This window comes from Protopterus annectens, chromosome 11.part0 (assembly GCF_019279795.1).
Source record: "Protopterus annectens isolate FY-2018-M chromosome 11.part0, PAN1.0, whole genome shotgun sequence".
In the NCBI taxonomy this organism is placed as follows: Eukaryota; Metazoa; Chordata; order Ceratodontiformes; family Protopteridae; genus Protopterus; species Protopterus annectens.
In genome coordinates, this window is record NC_056745.1 from 13,936,203 (window position 1) to 13,956,568 (window position 20,366).

At 40.3% G+C, this 20,366-nt stretch overlaps 1 protein-coding gene across 2 annotated transcripts in view; it reads left to right on the plus strand.

Annotated features, from left to right (window-relative positions):
• The first annotated feature begins 785 nt into the window (after positions 1–785).
• Positions 786–20,366, plus strand: part of LOC122815124 (gastrula zinc finger protein XlCGF26.1-like) — a 451,177-nt gene continuing 431,596 nt past the window's right edge. For both annotated transcript variants that reach the window (XM_044087374.1, XM_044087375.1), the window contains exon 1: positions 786–952. The gene's annotated coding sequence lies outside the window, so the exon portion shown is untranslated. The remainder of the gene's footprint in view (positions 953–20,366) is intronic.

Below are 20,366 nucleotides of genomic sequence, written 5' to 3' on the forward strand. Positions count from 1 at the left end.
GCAGATCTTTAGTTGTATAAATCTATGTGCCTCCCTCTTCCTTTCATTCCCTTTCTAACAATAAAAAAAAAACACACCTTGTCACTAAAACAGTTACACCCCATACTGCTTCCCTGTGTGATGCTAAAAGTACAGAGAGGTGTTATTGCTGTGAACTGCTAATCTGATCAGTCATGGAATCCTGAGTTTGACTTCCTAGGTCATCAGGTGGATAGTGTTAGACTCTGACTAACAGAAAGTGCTCATGGGATAGACCCATAAACAAGAGTTGTTTTCATAGCTGGCTTACCAGCACAGCAAACAAATCCGAAAAGACCAGTATTTGCACTTACTTGACAAAAAGTGAAGACATTTCACATGCTAGTTTAATGTGCTGTAGTGATTACTGCCTTTCCCCCTCATTTACTAACTGGGTAACTACAGAGTATATAGGTTTATGATATTGTTTAGACTACACCTACAGTAGCAATAATACAAGTACCAGTTTGTAGCACATCATCTATGTCAGAACAATTGAAATGTGGATACAAAGTTACATAAATCCTGTACTTTTAATACCCATTATCAATAATGACAGTTGTAAAATTAAGGCAAAATAAAAAGTGCAGCTATCAAAGCAAGCAGAGCTGCATGGTTTGGTGGTAAACATACACTACCATGTAGCAGCTCACCTTATTAATTATTCAGAAAGGCCCTCTCATTGCTCCTCCCCAACAGGTCTGTGCTATGAATATTAATGAACAGTTCTGAAGGTAGTAGGGCTCATTTCAGTGTCGGGACTTGGACAGGAAGCTTTAATCAGTAGGTTGCAGGAAGCTACCAAACTATTTTTCAAGAGAGTGGTTGTTGCTTCTTTGTTCCTGATAATTAGAAATGCTAGTTCTAGCTTGAACCTCTGAATGCAACAGTCAGTGTTGATGGTTGAAACAGGATCATAACCCTGATATTGGAGGTAAGAAATGTTGAGGACATAAAAATCTGCCTCAGGGGAAATTGATGCTCTAGGGTAGATTTGTTTGTGATTCTTGCTCTACGGTATGTGTAACAACATTTTGCACTCCTGAACAGAGTATCACATATTGGTATGTGAAACAGTATTTGCATTTTGACTGTAGAAGGAATGCTGATCACACACAGTGCTGCCACAGGAGAGATGGTGCTCTGTACTCAGAAATAAGAAATCCTGCAAAGCCTAAACTAGTTGTATAGGGACAGAGTTAAATATTCTCTTATAAACTTAGAAAGTTGTTAGAATAACAGGATTTGTGTTAGCATACATTTTTTGAAGAATATAAATTCTGAAACTCAGATTTATGTCATTTAGTGACTTCAGTCCTCGGTGATTTGCCAGGAAAAGACAAATTTCATGAGGAACACACTAAAGATATGAAACAAAAATCTGGACAGTGGAGCGGTATGTCTGTACTTCAGTGTTATTTGTGATGCCAGCCCTACATTCTGTACAGCAGCAGTTTGTATAGAGCAGTGTCTGTTGATGCCTGAAACAGGATTAGAGCAATGAATCTGGAGGCAAGGAATGCTGTCCAGTCACCGTTGTGGTGTGGGGAACTGCTGTTCTGGGAGAAGATGTTATTTTGTGATTCTTTCCCTGCTTTCTGTATACCCGAACACATGAATCAGTGTTGATATGAGAAACAAGAACAGAACCATAAATGTAACAAGTGCTTCCACAGGGGAAACTAGTATTGTGGGAGGTAAATATTTTATTTTATTTCACATTAGTTTATGAGGGTAGTACATTGATCACAACTGACCATTTGCTGCAAGGTATTGCAGGTGTTGTTTGTGACTCTAGACCCACATTCTGTAAAGCAGCAGTTTTTGTAGCTGAGAGCATCAGATTGTGGTGGTTTATTACAAAGGGACCCATAATAGGGTTACAGAATACAGAAACATAAAGAGTTGCAGGGATGTGTTTGTCAAGCATTGGTCTGTACTAAGTCAAAACAGCTTGAACGGAGTTGTAGGCTTTTTCTTTTTGAATCATTATTTGATATTCCTTATAGCACTTACTGCAAAGCTACTTGTTGCTAAGTACATAAGTGTAACACTTTCTGAATATAACAGCCTGTGTGTGTGTGTGTGTGTGTGTGTGTGTGTGTGTGTGTGTGTGTGTGTGTGTGTGTGTGTGTGTACGTAGAGGGACATACAGAGTTATGTGTTACTTCTATTGCAAGTTCCACATTTCTGTATTATCATATCATACCCAGTCTGCATGTGTATGTGAAGCCAGTGTTACTTTTGCTTTCACTTACTCATGGGCGTAGCATTTTATTTTGCTTGCATGCCATACATCAGCACATGTCTGGCTTGACCTGAGCTGTCTGCAGTTTCCTTCTATACACCTGCAGTCTTCCAGATGCAGATTTTGTTCAGGCTCAAACTATGCTATCCCATGTGCAGTAGGTCCATGTTGTTAGTTGACAAACTACATGCCAGTGGCTGATCTTTGGTATAAGGGGATAACGTTTTGATAATGTTGCAGGTTATCTGAGTTTGAGTAGCAGCAGCTCAGGCGCCTGAGCTGGCAGGAAAGGGTGGGAGTGAGTGACTGCTGCCTTTTCACCCATCCTACAAGGATGGAGGTGGTTTTGGCTTGCCACACGAGTGACTCACTGGGAGCACTAGGATTTTACCCAGTGTAGCCTGGGACTATTGAGCCTTCTCTGCCATGTACAGTTGCATTGTGAGCCCCACCCCTCCGAGTAGCTATTCTGAGGGGGGGGGGGGACTACCAAGCAGGACCAGCAGTGCTGGCCTTCTTCATACCACCGACTCTCGTCATGAGTGGCTGAGTTCACCGAGGATTCTCTGGCAAGAATGAATGGGTCATAGGTTTGTTATCTGCCTGGGAAGAATTCCTGGCTCCTGTCATTGTAGAGTGCATTAATCACCTGGATGCAGGTATAGGAGACACTGGGATTAGTCCTGCAGGGGTGCAAAAAAATAAAAATAAAGACTAACTAAACAAACTATATGCCAGTGATGACATTCTGGTTGCTGGAAGTAGTCATGTAGTGAAAATACAGGACAGCCTTATGACCTTAGGGCTCTGCTAAATGCTCATACCCTCATATTTAACTGAGTACACATAGATCATGGTATTTAGTAGTAATAGTAACCACTAATAAAACCATTCAGCTGACACATAGTAACATAGATAGCTCCCCTTCACTCACTGTAGTTCTCCACTCCCACCTAATATACTGTGTGCTTCTTAATCAATGTGTGTGAGCTTCATACCACAAATGCAGTTATTATATAAAATGCAAAATGAATACATATTTGGGCTAGCTTAATAGCTGCAGCTGAACTAATGCATTTCCCACTATTAATTAAAAAAGAACTTTCCCAGACTGCCATTGTTGTCCTGTAGCTCCACCAGAAATACTTAATCTTGAACTAAATAATGATACAGGGACAGTCCATTTCCCCCAGATTTGCAGGAAAGATACACACACAAAACACTCCCCATCTATTGCTGCAGTTACCTCCGCCACATGATATCCTTAGTCATCAAGCGCTGACGCATACGAAAACTGGGAATGCACACTCCCCAGCACCCACTGTTTTTGCCTTGACTGCTGATTTCTTTTGAGCTGGGTACATTCAGTTGGGATTAAAAATTAAAAGTGGTGTGTATAAATACCGAAAATGCCCTTCCTGTTCTGTTACTGCACTTACCACTCCCAGTACCACCCCACCCCAACCCAAACCCCGTACTCTCTCAAGTCATAAGTATTCATGGCACATGGATTCAGGATAGACAATGATACATGCTTTCCTGGCCTAGGGATCTATGTTAATATTTTGTACATGAATGAAGATAATATTCTACCTTCGTTGCTCCCATATCTTTCTGATTCTTCCATTGCAGATCTACTATCCAGCTTCCCTAAAATCCATATTTACGTTCTACAGGCTTACAGCTTGAGCTTCTTTCTTAGATCCTTCTGACATGTGAGTAGCTGGCTGCTTGCTAATAAGTTTGCAGTTTTTAACTGTTATTTCCAGAAGAACTTTGAAATGTTTATAATAACGATGTTCATCATGTGTCACTGTTGCAGTCATTACACTTGGGTTATCCTGCCGGCAGGCTACCCGCAGTCGGCCTGAATTCCAAAGTCCTGGTCCGGCGTCGGTTGCTGTCGCCTCTTCCCTGACGTCCGTGCGCCAGGGGTATAAAAGATGCAGCCAACACCATTTTCTTCAGTCTTTCTTGCCGCGCGGTGCCTGAAGTAAAAGCAGTTCGCAAGTGCCGGTTGGCCGACTCCTGAGATTTTCGAAATTGAATTTCAGAACTGAAGTCTTCAATAAAGCTGAGTACCCCGTTGGGGGAAACTTTTTCTTGCTCCAGACCGATGTCAGTAAAAGTTAACAATTGTATTTCTTGTGGGAAGCAAATACCTCATAAGGATTTTCACTCTTACTGCATTCCTTGCCTAGGCCCCGACCATGACATTGCTAGTTGTCGGTTTTGCGCTAGATTCAACCAACGCACTATTAAGCGTCAGTTTGATTTTGCTTTACATTACTTTGGCCGAAGATTTAATTATATAATGCTGTCAGAACAACCAATGACTGGAATTCATAAAAAACGCAAGGACAAAGAAAAGGACAGGCATCCGAGGTCCAAAACCAATGACAAAGCCTCTTCTAGGCCAGTCGGTTCGCCGGTTCTCAGTGAGGTGCTTTCGCAGCCCCTGACACCCGCTACCTCAAAGCCACAGGCCGACTCCGACGTGGAAACACCTAGACCTCTGGAAACTCAAGGTATTGGGCCTACGGGAACTATTCCCTCAGATGGGTCCAGAGCCGCTGAGCAGGCATTGGCTTCTGAGGGTGTTTTCAGACCTACACAGCTTACTATCAGGACTTCTTCAACAGCCAAGACAAAGTCTAAAACACCAATAAAGACAAAGAAACTAGTTCAGCATTCACCTGGATAGTCATCCATGCCAAAGAAACAGATGCTTAAAATGGCCGAGGACCTAATTACTCTGATCAGGGGTTCCCATCCCCCTCCTGATAAAAAGCCTAGGCAAGATACTGACTATGATTCCTCTGACCAGGTTTCTATTTCCTCTGATTCCTCTTCTGAACAGGGATGTTCTCTTCCTCCCTATGAGGATTCTGATGCTGAAGAATCTATCCCTTCAGCCTCTCCTCCTGAGGATTATTCTTTTGGGGAAACCCTGCACACCATGAGGGAGCATTTCCATTGGGAGAGCCAAGATTATTCTGAATCCAAGAAAAGGCTCAGAGATTTTCTTTTATTGCCTCAGCACAGGCCCCTTGCTATTCCCCCTGTACTAGATATTGTTGATGATGTTTTTTCTGAATCCGTTTGTCTCCTGATTCTTTACCCCCTGTACCAGTTAAGCCAGATAGGTACTACAGGGTCCCAGATTCACATAAATTTCTTTATAAAAACCCTGCTGCTGACCCAGAAACAATTTCACAGGGTCCCAAAGGGGTCAAGGCTTCCACTGCAAAAAATCCTGTTCCCTCTGATAGGGATTCAAGAGCACTGGACAGATGGGGGGAAAAAAGTCTACACCTCTGCTACTTTAGCTGTAAGGGCTTTAAACTGTCAGTTTCACATGCTTAAATACCAACAATATCTGATGTCTTTGCTCAAACAGAAAATGCTTACAAGCTCAGATTGTACGGAAAATAAGGAAATGCAGGATTTGTTGCATGCAGCTTAACAAGTGGGAAAGCATACTTTGCAATGTGGTTTTGATTCATTAGAGGCTTCTTGCAGAGCCGCAGTTACAGGTTCTGTCATTCGAAGGCATGCTTGGTTAAAGGAACAAAGTTTACCTGATCATGTTAAAGCAAAATTTTTGGATGCTCCATTACAGCATGATACTTTGTTTGGTGTTAAGGCAGAAGAGGTGTTAAAGAAAATGGAGGATAAAGCAAAATCAATGCAGACAGTCAAGGATTTCTTACAGGTTCAGCCACCCAGATTTAGCAGGAACTGGCCTTCAAAAAATTGGTCCTTTCCAGTGTCAGACAGGCCACAAAGAGGCAGATACAGATGCCCAAGAGGCAGATCTCAGCCACAAGGCACATACAGACCTAAGCAATAGGGTGCTTCTGCCCCCAAAGGTGCAGAAGACAAATCTCAACCCTATAGGAAACAGTCCCAAAGATTTCCCTCTACCAATGCCAAGCACTTACCTATTGCAGGCACCCTTAGGGGGAAAACTTGCACTTTTCTCACAAAATTGGCACAAAATTACCCAAGACAAATGGGTACTAAATATTGTTTCCCAGGATTACAGGTTCCACTTTCACACCCTTCCAAGGCCAAAAGGTATGCCAGACCTGCCACACAATCAATGGGCAGAGGCACAAAGAAAAACCTCTGCTCTCATGGACACGAGGGCTATTCAAAAAGTACCACAGCAAGAGCAAGGACAAGGATTTTACTCAAGACTTTTCTTGGTACCCAGAAAGGGCAAAGCTTGGAGACCAATACTAGACCTGTCTACTCTATATACTTTCCTGGACGTTCCAAAATTCAAAATGTTGACACTACACCAACTTCTACCCATGCTGGGCCAGAAGGCTTGGCTAGTTACTTTGGACCTCAGAGACATACCTGCATGTCCCAATCAGACAATCATGCAGAAGATACCTCAGATTCATAGCTGGCTCAATACATTATCAATTCTCTGCACTGCCCTTTGGCTTATCTACTGCACCCAGGGTCTTCACAAAATGCTTGGCACCAGTAATTGCATTTTGCAGACAAAAGGGAATTCAAATATATCTGTACTTGGACGACTGCCTTATTCAAGCAGACAACAAGGACATTCTAGTAAAGCATCTGACATTTGTAAAAAGATTACTAATTTGCCTAGGGTACACAGTAAATGAAAAGAAATCAAAACTAGTGCCCTCTCAAGAGATAATATTCCTGGGTGCAAGCTTAAATACCACTGCCCAGATGGCTTATCTCACGCCAGACAAACAATGATGGCAACAAAGACCCAGCTCCCTGCAAGAAAAATTCTGCAGGCTTTGGGCTTCATGGCATCCTGCTAATTCTATATGCAAGACTGCGTATGAGGAAGCTACAATGGTATCTAAAAAGTGTTTGGACTCAACATTGCCACAGCCTGGAAACAATAATTACTCTCATTCCTGCCTGCAACAGGAGTTTCGGTGGTGGGCACTGGCCTGTCACCACAACAAGGGACAGCCTTTCACTCTTCCCACAGCCAGGCAGACACCAACAACAGATGCATCGGATTATGCCTGGGGAGCACACCTGGCGGGAAAATGCATACAGGGCACGTGGCTCACAGACCAAATGCATCTTCATATCGATCAAAAAGAGATGCTAGCTGTACAGAATGCCCTGACAGCCTTCAAGGATCTGCTACATCCAGGACAACTATTACTAAAGACGGACAATACTACAGTCATGTGGTACATAAACAAGCAAGGGTGCACACATTCCTACCCCCTCTGCAGGCAAGCCATGACTTTGTGGAACACAGCACTGACCTATCAAGTACATTTGCAAGCACAATTCCTGCCAGGAAAGAAAAATACTCTGTCAGACGACCTAAGCAGAAACCTCATGGACCCTCACGAGTGGAAACTGGATCCACAAGTCTTCAGCATAATAACAAAGAAATGGGGATGCCCAGACATAGATCTATTTGCCTCCCCTCACAATTGCCAACTACAGAGATTCTGCACAAGGACTTATCACTCACAAGCATGGAAGGTGGATGCTCTATCATTCAGCTGGAAAAGCCTAACAGTTTATGCCTATTCACCACTGCCTCTACTCCCCAAGGTACTCCTAAAAGTCAGACAAGAGAAGCCAAAAATGATTCTGATTGTCCCAGACTGGCCACGCCAGCACTGGTACCCAATCCTAAAGAGCTTGTCTCAAGGACCAGCCTGGACTTTACTTCAAATTCCTCATCTGCTGACACAACAAAACAATCAGATCCTGCAAAGCCAACTCAGAACATTAAATCTGGCTGCTTGGCAAATAATATAGCCACTCAGAACTCATCTCTCTCTAAAGCAGTTATGGATGTCATTTCGGAAGCTAGGAGGCCCAGCACCAGGAAATCTTATGCAGAAAAATGAAAGAGATTCTGTGCTTGGAACCAGGCACAAGGACTTTAACCGCTTGTCCCTAATATTCCTCAGATTTTACAATACTTGACTGAGATGCTGGACAAAGGCCTATCCTTCTCATCAATTAAGATCCATGCATCTGCCATTTCAGCTCATTACAATACGGAACCTCCTATTTTCTCTCATCCACTACTAAGGCAGTATTTCAGAGGGGCAAAAAACATAAGACCCCCAAGGAGAGCACCTATACCAACATGGGACCTCAACTTTGTCTTGGAAAAGCTCACACTGCCTCCTTTTGAGCCAGCCAATACAGCTGAGATAAAATTCTTATCATGGAAAACTGCTCTGCTCCTAGCAATACCCTCTGCAAGAAGAGTCTCAGAGTTGCAGGCATTAATGGCAGTGGAACCTTTCATCATTTTTCATCCGGACAGGGTTTCTCTAAGCACAGACTTCTGCACTTTTTGGACATACACAGGCAGCTACGCTTCTACTTGGACAAACCAAAAGCTTTCAGAAAAACTGAGCAACTTTTTGTGGCATATCCTGCAGGATCACAAGGAAAGGCTATTTCAAAGCAGACTATTTCAAAATGGATAGGACACTGCATTCGTTTCTGCTATGCACAACATGGCAAATCAGTGCCTAAGAATATTAGGCCACATTCTACCAGGGCAGCAGCCACATCAGCAGCCTTTCTCAGAGGAGTATCAACCAAGGAAATTTTGGAGGCTGCAACCTGGAGTTCAGTGCACAGTTTTACCAAGCACTATCACTTACCTCTTTCTTCTAAATCCAGAGCAGGCTTTGCCACTGCAGTCCTGCAGGGCCTCATAGCCACTCCTAAACCTATTTAGAACCAGCTGCCCAACCTCAGCTTTGGGATTCAACCCAAGTGTAATGACTGCAACAGTGAAACACGATGAACATAGTACAGTTGTGTACACTTACTATAAATGTAGATGTTAGAGTGTATTCACTGTTGCAGTCCAGGTTACCCTCCCTCCGTCCCCCTTTTCATTGCTGGGACTTATCTGTACTTCTCTATTCTATACAACCTATGTGGTGTATTTGCTTGTAGAGGAAGCTAATGTTTATGTTTGTGCATGCTTTTTTATTTTTTGCAAATTTTTTTTAGCCTACCCTTTTGGGGACACCTGACATCTGGGGCAAGAAAAACTGAAGAAAATGGCATTGGCTGCATCTTTTATACCCCTGGCGCACTGACGTCAGGGAAGAGGCGACAGCAACTGACGCCAGACCAGGACTTTGGAATTCAGGCTGACTGCGGGTAGCCTGCCAGCAGGATAACCCAAGTGTAATGACTGCAACAGTGAATACACTCGAGCATCTACATTTATGGTAGGTACACAACTGTACTTTCTCATTTTTGGGGACACATTTTCAGTGTGGATTCCATGTGTCCCTAACTCTGGCATGAATGGCCATTTTCACAGTGACTACAATGTAACCATTTATGATAGAACCACACAGTGACACGTGAGTCTAAATGTCATATGCCAATAGGGTGAGTATTGTAAAAGTGTTTGTCCCAAATCGTTGAAGCCACTAGTGTTTATGTGGAAAACTTGTTCTTTTAACATTCAAGATTTTAAGACCAAATTTGCTAAATGCCATGTGTCAGACTTCACAGATGTATAATGTTAAAGGTACTTAAGGTGAGTTTTCTGAAAGTTTTCTCTCAGAATATTACTGGTTGTCAGCATTATGAGTCTGCATATAATTTGGTGAAAATTTCATTGTAAGTTTGCCAACTTTTTACAAAACGGTTACACTGACCTTTCATTCCCTCCTTCCTGTTGAATTCACGTTTGTTGTTCAGGATCACCTCTTTTGCCTCCTGCTCCCTCTCCCTTTAAAAGGTGCCACTGTGGTTATTGCTGGTGTCTCACAAGTTGGGGGTCAGGGGGTTGTTCATGATCTCTAATGATTGTGTTTGCAGTTTTCACATTCTTGCTCAGTCCATGTCAGTTTCTCCAAAGTGCTCTTGGTTTCCTTGCACATACCAAAGACCTGCTGTTTGAATGGCAGCACTATGAGCTCTGGACAAAGTCAAAAACAGTGGGGGAGACAAAGACCTAAAATTAAGGCCAAATTTCAAATATTGTTCTTATAAGCTTAGAAAGTTGCTACAATACCAGGTTTTGCATTGGTATCCAATTTTTCAAAAGGATTAAGAAGTCTGAAACTCATTATTTAGTTACTTTAATCTTCAACAGTTTGTCAGAAAACCACACCTCTCAACTGTCCATACTTTTATCTCATATTTTCGCTTGGTTTCACATAATATTTGTATTTTTCTGGGAACTCTTTGAGAATGAAGTCATTAAATAACAAAAACTTGAGTTTCAGACTTAATATCATTCAAAGATGCATTTTTAATGCAATGCCTTTTATTCTGTCAACTTTTTATGTTTATTAGAACAATATTTAAAATCTGTCCCTATTTTGGGGCCATTATGCCCTGTTATTTTTGGTTTTGCCCAGATTTCTTAGGGTAAGAGATTAGCAGAAAACCACAAATTTTATCTGGAACAGATGAAAAACACATAACAGAAGTCTGGATATTCTGGGCAGCTGTGAGGTATGGCAGATGGCCTTTGCCTTAGCCTCTCTACGTGCACTATACCTGAAAAAGGTCAGTAAGATCAGTAGCTTTTACAGTCATTTAATAACTGCAGAGCTTTTGTACAACTGTCAAGCATGTTACAGCTGTAGTGTGTAATACCTCCTCCTTATCATCGTCCCTTTAAATTATAGTGATCAGACACACAAGTGATGGCAAGACAAAAATAATGCAGAAGTATTACTAGTTTGTTGTAATAACTAGAATATGTATCTGAGATGTGTAATTTTGCTTAATAGATAAGTGTAGTCAAATATTTAATTGCTGCATTAAAATAGGGTATTCATATAAAATATGTTAAATCTGGCATAAAGCCATGAGGTAATGCTGTTTATAGACCTATAAAATTGAATAAACTAGTAAGTAAACAAGAAAATAAGTGAGTAGTCACAACAAAATAAATAAATACGTCACACAATAAGTCACACCATGTACTGCAGCACATAAAATGTGTATCAGTGGTTTGGGTTTAAAATTAGTTATATGGTTGTCACATTGGCTCATCTCTCCTCATCTTGTCTTGCATTTATGCTTTGAGATTAAGGTTGCCTGTTGTCCAGCAAGACCCCTTTAGATTTATTTGTACTGTTATAACTTGGGTCTAAATAACTAACTTCATTTGATCATGCCTTTGTTTCATAGTACAAATAATTTGTTTGCATAGCTGTATATTTTAAAATGAGTATTCAGGTTTTACTTGTGTTGATTAAAACTGGAAATACTTTTTTACTATTTTATTTTGGTTTTTGATTCCTTTTTATTGTCTCAGGAGATGATTAGTTCATTCATCCTACCACTTTGTTCAAATGAACAAAGACAAGAATCTACATTCTAAACGCAGTACTTGTTCTGATGTCTTTATCTGTCAAACTCACAAATTTTTCGAATATGCTGTTTGTCTACTACTAGTGATTTACTATGTATATGTGTCTATCTCACATTTTATTTAAACTTGAAATGAAAGACAATCAACTTTGACTTTAGATAGTCTATGTAATTAACATTTTCAGTTCTTAGACAAAATTCCACCAGTTTAATTTCACACAGGCTCAGCCCCACGTGGCTCTTCCAACAAACAGGCTGTAGTCGTTGTCTAGGTTTTCATTCCATCTGTAAAGAATATCTTTGCTATTCCTTCCTGAGGCCACTTCCAAATTAAACCCTGACTGGACCATTGAATTCTGGGAAGCACAAATCTTTTGGTCTGAGCTCTGGTAGTATCCCACAGAGAACTCCACACTTTTTGAAGTAGCTTCCTGCTTCCCTGCTTTCAGGCTACAGTCTTTTGTAGACCACTAATAGGAAATACAGTATTCATTATTCTGTCTAATGCAACCAGTTGTCTAATTTCTGAGAGAATTTAAAGAAACAAGTCAGAAAATATATCACAATGATGCAGCACCAAACAATTGGTTTTGGACTCTCATAAATGGGTTGTAAAAGCTAGGCAGTCCAACGGTGTTCATGTTAGGCAGTCCGAGTCTGTGAGTGACCGGGCACTTTTGTGTTTTGCTTTCCTGCAGCTTTGTTTATTGATAAATTGAAGGGGGGCATAAACGGTCCCTAGACTGAAGTGTCTGCCTAAGAGGTAGTACTCCGAGAGTAGAACCTCCACATCACAGCCAAGCATTCCTTTTATTTGACTTTTCACCAATATCACACTGTTTGTGCCTCAACTTGAATATACCTGGAATAGTACAGGTTTAGATATGAAGTGCTGTAAGCACCCTGAAGTTTTGTTAGCTTAAACAGTGAAATAGTGGACAGGGTCCAACTATTCAGGTCAAAACTACTAGAAAAAATATATGAAAGAATAGCCCTTTTGAGCTATTCGAGCTAAGCTAAAACTACTATTGCTTGGTGTTTTAGTTTGGTTTGAATAGCTTAAAAGGGCTATTGTTTCATATATTTTTTCTAGTGGGATAATACAGGTCACAAACTAAATTCCTTAGCAAAATCAGGAGTCACTAGCATAGCATTTGATTAGAGCATAATAGCCTTTTAGGTTCTTTAAATACTTTCTGCCTTGAGTTCATTTCTCTTTGATAGATGTTTTTCCGTAGTTGTGATCTGTCAATGGGCAGTCAGTAATAGTTGCAAAATTAAGTTGTAATACCCAACTAATCCATGGGAAACCTTCACATGTTTTCTAGAGGAGGGAATTAGACCGTTTTATAGACTCTTTTCTATAGTTGTGGTCTCAACACCTTCTTCCTATACCATGTCTAATTTAATTTTTTTAGCATTCACATTTAAACCTGTCTGTCTTATAGATTCTAACACAGTTGGCATTTTTGGTAAATGTAACTCCCAGTTCCCCGAATGGATAACCATATCATATGTAGGACTGTGTCAGGAGTGAGGATTCAGTACATTATCCATCAGTCTCTGGAAACTTTTGAAACCTTATACAGGCCAGATGGTAGCACTACATAATGAAGTAAACCTTCAGGAGTCATAGAAGCTGTTTGTTTGTTTTTTAGAGGGGGGCAGGAGATGGGGGGACCTTTACCTGCAAATGCTCCTTTAAGTCCAATGTTGTTAAGTATCTTGCTTTTCTCAGGTATCTCTGTCAAAAATGTTATTCAGTTTTGGGAAGTTATTCCAAATCTAATACTTTCATCAGGTTCAGCAACTAGTATTGGTGGATTTCTCCATTGAAAATATGCAACTCTTTTTTTTTTTTTTTTTTACTCCTAATTTGTGCACTTTTTGATATTTGTCTTTTACTAATTGTGCCTAAGACTCTGCTGCTCTGTAACGTTTCAGACTAAATTTCATTCCAGGTGTTGTCTGTAATGCTGTATCAGTTTAATTCAGACAGGCATTTCTGAAAATACTCCTTCAGTTAATAATATTAATTCTCACATTTCCTGTTTTTGTACCTTTGGCAAGGATTCTTTTAATTCTGCTTCAGGCGATTCCCTGGTCTCTCCTGTATGAACTGCAGGGTAACCACAGAATGTTCTTCCATTACATTATTATATTAATTTGGTAGGTACATTTGGTCTGTATTTTTTTCCTGGTTTTCTAACTTTGTGGTCCACTCCCTTTAGCATTTCAGTCACCTCATATGACCCTTGTTACTTGGCTGCAAACGTGCTGTACTTGTGCAGCACTGTTACTAATACCCCCTGGTAACCTGGGTTTAATTGTCTGCCACAGTACTGTTACTAATATACCCCCTGATAACGTGGGTTTAATTGTCTGGTATAGTATTGTTACTAATACCCCCTGATAACCTGGGTGTCATTAAGTCCGGTACAGTACTGTTACTAATACCCCCCTGGTAACCTGAGTTTAATTACATCTGGTACAGTACTGTTACTAATTTATCCCCAATAACCTGGGTTCAGTTAAGTCTTGTACAGTACTGTTACTAATACCACTTGATAACATGGGTTTAATTAAGTCTGATACAGTACTGTTACCAATACCTCCCGACAACCTGGGTTTAATTAAGTCTGGTACAATACTGTTACTAATACCCGCTGATAACCTGGGTTTCATTAAGTCTGGTACAGTACTGTTATTGATACCCCCGATAACCTGTGTTTAACTAAGTCTGGTACAATACTGTTACTGATACCCCCTGATAACGTGGGTTTAATTAAGTCTGGTACAGTACTGTTACTAATATACCCCCAATAACCTGGTTTTAATCAAGTCTGGCCTTCTGATTATAGCCTTGTTTCATCTGTTGGCCTTTGTGCATGTTGTTCTTTACTGTAGACACAGTGAGCATTAGTCTGTCCTCTAAACTAATGTAATGATCTTCACATTGATCACTGCTCCAGTAGCCTTAGTTATATGGGTTATATCCTCCCAAGGACATTACAGCCGGCCAGCTTCCGAACCTTCAGGACACCTTCCACACATCCACACTGTCAAGCAGCCGGAGATGAGCTGACCAAAGGACAAGTTTGGGTGCAAAGCCCTTCAGAGCTTTACTGGCTAAGTAGAGTATGCTCCTGTGAGGCTTTTGAGGATTGACAATTGGCCTGTGCTTTCTTTTGCTGGGCAGATAAGTTCCCTTTGGGAAAATAACCCTTCCCTTTTTATATTTACTGCTGTTTTATTTCTTTCTTTCTTCAAGAAAGTTATTTTAAAGCTAGGAGTGTTGTGTTTTAACAGACTGCCTCAAGACTGTAATGTACATTTAACCAGAGTACTCATGTTTTCTGTCAGTTTTAAACTAACTGATAACATAGTTTCTGTGGAGAAATTGTGGGACTGCCATAATGTTTGAAAATGCTTTTTTACTGTGTTTTTCTGTCAAAAGTAACTTCTGTGGATTAGAGGTTTTACTGGCATTTGTTGCTTGTCTTGTCTGGGAAAGAGACACCACTTTCTCTTGACCATTATATATATATTTCATATTATGAAAGTATTGTGGATGTTCTATTTACAGTTTCTTCCTGTGAAGCTTTAAGTAACTTAGTTTCCTCTATTTCACATGTCATTACTCATTTTTCGCAGTGTGTGTGTGACTGTTAATACGTGTTCCAGGGCTATGGGGCACTGGTACGGTTTTAAGGAGGCTTACGTCTCAGAACCTCCTAGATGATTTAAAAATTAGATTTTAAATTCTCTATTAGATAGAGATTTAGTGTTTGACCCCTCTACTGTAGAGGTGATCAAAAAGGGTGATAAAGGGGCAAGCTGATCCAGGAAATCCTTAAGATTTTTCAGACATCCTTTGCCAAATTAGTAGAGGGAGTTTCTTTCTCTTCATCTAATTTTGGGGGAAAAAATACAGAATAAACAGCCTCAACAGAATTCAGGTAAACAGACATTTAATAAGAAGTAGTGAGAGGGTTTCAAAAAGAAGTTTCAAACCTCTCAAAACCAAGGATAGTCCAAGTCTGAATGAGCAAGAAACCTCATGACCCCCTCCAACTGTGGCGTTTATTCTTTTCCAAAAATTCTGAATTTTCATTTTTTTCTTTGGCAACAAATTGTTTCAGACAAATGGGTTCTGAAAATCATTCAGCATGGTTAGATGACATTGGGAGGAAATTCCTCCTTTCCACTGGGTCATTTTCATCTTGCAGATCAGACTTTTTTTTTGTTTGTTTCTTTCTGTTCTTCATCACATGCTGCCCCAAGGAATGACAGAGCCAGTTCCTCTTCCCAGGTGGGGAAGGAGTTTTATTCAAGGATGTTCTTGGTACCAAAAATGAAAAAAAATGCTTGAAGACCATTTCTGGATCTTTTTTCTAAACCTGTTTGTGATAGTGCTCAAATTCAGAGTGGTGTTACCTCACAACCTGTTCTGTTACCCCTCTTTCAAGTTTCCTGGTAAACTAGATTTAAAAGATGCTTATCACCACATCCATATTCATCCACACTTCAGGCATTTCTTAGGTTTTTGTGTGTTTGGAGAGCATTATTAGTTCTCTGCCTTACCCTTTGGATTATCCACTGCACCAAGAGTGTTCACAAACTATCTGGCTCCAGTTATAGCTTGTTCATGCTACAGAATATCCACATGTTTCCATGTTTGGATGACTTGCTTATGTCTTTTCCAAAATGTCAGGAGTCTCTCTTAGGTGAGAGATCTCTTGCACAAGCTGGGATTCCAAGAGAAACTTTTGGAAATCTTACTTGACTCCCTCACACACGCTAGATACCTCGGTTCAAAGCACTTTTCTTCCACAGGAAAAAAAAAAAAAGATCTTTATCTAGATCATTTTCTATGGTTTTTCACTCAGACTTCTGTTGCTGGTAGGGAATGCCTCAGAATAGAATTTTCGGTCTCATGGTATCTATGACTGTCATAATACCCCTAGCAAGAGTCCACATAAGAAAGATACAGTGGTATGTGAAATCTCTTTGGTCCCAGCATCAATACCCTTTATCATTTCAGATCCCAGTATTGGGGTTTATCAGAAGAGGAATGTTTTTAGTGGCAACAGCAGATATCCTTGAATCCACATCTCCCCTTCTCCATCCCTGCTTCAAAGCAGTCCATCACCACAGATGTTTTGGACTTTGCTTGGGGAACAGTTTCAGGAGGGATAAAAGTGCATGGGATGTGGAACACCAAGGACAGATAAATATCAGGGAGATGCTTGCCCTGATCAAGACACTTGATTCTCTGAACCATCTTTGGTCCCTGGGATTTTTTATGCCAGGGTGCGGACGTTTATTTTTTGGTATTCCTAGTGCTCTTCTTCCAAGGATCAGCCTCTATCTCTTTCCTAGCAGGAAAGCACTGAAGAGCTTCGTGCCCAAACTTGTCTTACAGTCATCTCATCCTAAAGCTGCTTGACAGTTTGGGCACATGGAAATTGCCCTGGAGCTTTGGAAGCTGGATGGCTGTTGTAGCCTTGGCAGGATATAACCCATATAGCTAAGGCTACAGCAGCACTGATCATTCAAGCATCTACTGTTATAGTAAGTTCAACTTACAGTTTCTCCCTTCATCCCAAGTCTCTTTTACAGTATCAAGTAGATTTTTGGGAAGCCTGATGAATGGTCTGTGTGGCACCCATCTTACCACAACCCATTTCTTAGGCACCTCTCTTACCACAAGCTTCAAACAGGGTAACATCTATTTCCATTTCTTAGGCACCTCTCTTACGATAGCAGCAAACAGGCCCCATTTCTTATTATCTGCACCAGTTACTTCCATTAACATGAATATTTCTATCATTTACTTTTCATAACATGAATGACAGTGTTTTATTGAACCTGACTATGAAACCATCAGTCTGCAGATGGTGCAGTGACTTTTTAAATGATTAAAGAATTGGCTCAATTGATTTCAGAACATATCTGAAATCATCCAGTGATGGTTTGTGATGTATTAAGTAGTTGCTTGGTAAAAGATTTATTTTGATTTTTTATTGCATTCTTTACCTCTGATTTTCACTGTTTGCAGGGGCTTGATTGTATACTGGAAGATTTAATTTAATTTATATTATCTTTTTCACCTTTGATTTTTCACTGTTTGTTGGAAGAGAGCGAGAGATTGTAGATAGTCAAACTCTAGCTCTAGTCAGCTGTATGTTCATACCGACTAGAGAAAGGACACTCCAGAGCTTATCTGAAACCATAAATTGTTGGTTTGTGATTTATTGTGCAGCTGCTTGGTAACAGAAGATTTATTTTAATTTATACTTTAGTTTTACGTCTGATTTTACTGTTATAATGAGGTGTACCTTTGAGTGATAGTGAGCAGAAACTGTTACAAGTGCGACCTAAAGAGGCTCCAGCATTTTGGTATGACTAGAGCAGTTGGTTGGCAGGTTGGAGTGACTGCTTTCTGAATTACTTCCCCTTGTACAAGGTCAGCTCATTGTACTTTATTTAATATTTATTTGGATACAGTTTGTATAACTCCCTTATACGACTTGGCTTAAATTACTAATTGTTTTAAGTTCTTTGAATTATGTGGAGACTGATTTTGATTTTTGTTTCTTTTTAAAACCTTTTATTCCTTTGAAGGTGAAAATGGATTTCTTAATGATTTGCCAAAGCACAAGTATCTTGCCCCATTTAAAGATTCATAGGTTGGTACTAGGCTATCAGCCCTAGGGCCTATACAAGCCTAGCCATAACAGTTCCCTGGCTATTTCTTCCCACAGAATTTACTTCCCTGGACCCCTGTCTAGCAGGGTGACTGTTGTGATCCCCGGGGTGAATTTCCATATATATATATATATATATGGGTAACACATGATAATATTGGAGACGTGTGTTGCCCATGTCAGAAGTTGGATGATTTGCTTACCGTTATTGGTAGTAACTCTAGACCTACTGAATATGATTGCACTTGTGCAATTGGCATGCTTTGGGAAAACTGTTGTTCTTAATTTGATTATTGCTGCAGTAGGCCAACCTATATGGTTATGTCCTGACAGGGACGTAACAGCTAGTCAGCTTCTAAAGCTTCAGGACACCTTCCATGTGCCCAAACTGTTAGCTTGAGCTGAGCTGACTAAAAGTCAGGTCTGGGCACCAAGCCTTTTCATAGCTTTCATACCACCAGGTGGGGGAGGAGGTACTAAAGAGCTAAGAACAATAATGCTTGGAAAATATTTAATCTGATGATGTAAATCTTCATTCATTCCTTATGTGTAGGACTTTGGTTCTGTCCTCGGAAGTGACACAGCCAATACAATGGCTGGCGCCAGTCAAAAAACTCTCGAGCTAAGTCCTACCCATAGTATATTTATTTATTTACATTTGATAATTGTGTAGTGTTTTGACTGGGCAAATAGCCAGTTTTCAGTGGAGACCCGGGGAGAAAAGCTCCCAAGTAAAGTTACAATAGTAAAGAGAAAATAAAAAACATGATATAGTAAGGTTACAAAAGGTTAAACATAATCCATAGTGCAATATAGGCAAGATAAGAAGAAAAGTCAAAATATACCCACAGTTGTAATAGAGATAAAAACTTAACATATAAATCAATGTCTCAAGTCATGTTTTTTTTTTTTATGAATAATCTACGTCTGATAAAAGGGTAATATTGCTAAGAGCAAAAAGTGGGAGGAGAGTAAGAGGACACAGAAGAGCGGGGTAGGAATCGGCTTAGCCAGACGAAGTGCAGGAGCATAACCAGTGATTTGAGAAGTATTCTGTTCGGAGCTCTTTGAAGTTGTGAGCATCAGGAATGGATAGAAGGTGCTGGGGAAGAGAATTTCAAGATTTGACTATTGAGTGGCTCTATAATGAATCACTGTGAAAGTTGCGGGTTTTGACAACTTTAAGCAATATTTTACCTGCTGACTTGAGAGAGGTGAGATTAGTAAAGGGCTGAACAAGGTCAGATAGCGCTGGACAGTAGTCTGGTTAATGGATAACAGAATGGGCTCCTGTTAGCTGGTTGAGGGTGAGTAAGCTTGAGAGTTAATCCAGTTTAGTTGTTGCAGGGCAGTACAATAATGAGATCTATGAGGGAGGCTAGTGACAAATTTAGCTATTTTATTGTAACAATTCTAGGTTATTCAAGTCTGATTTACGAAGGTTTGTGAAGACCTGTGAACAGTAGAAAAGGGTGGATAGGAGGTGAGCCCTGGCTGTAGCTATTCTGGCATGATTAGATAGATAGGGTTTAGTCCTATACAGAGCACCAAGTTTTATATGGACTTTTTTCAATTGTTAATGCAATATGTTTTTCAAATTTTAGGTTACTGTCTAGTTTTGTTTGTTCTGCAGGTACAATTGTTGTACCATTGGAGGCGAAGATAGAGAGGTGTGTTTGTTACTTTTTTTGGAGGAACTGGGAAATACCATAAGTTTAATTTTGTGAGGGTGTAAAATGAATTGGTGGTCTGATATGTGTTTTTCAATGTTATGAAAGGCAGTTTGAGTCTTGGAGTTCATTTAAGGTGGGGGCGGAGCAGATAAGGGAAAGATCATCTGCGTATTGAATGATGGAGGTAGGTTTGGCTGCGGAATAAAGATGATTTGTAAAAATAATAAAGAGAAGTGGGCCCAGAATAGAGTCTTGTGGGATGCCAACAGTGAGTGGTAGAAGGGGTGAAAGCTTATTATCCCATAACGTGGCTTGTTTATGGTTGGTGAGATAATTGTAAAACCAGCATAGATTTCATAGCTGAAACTGAGA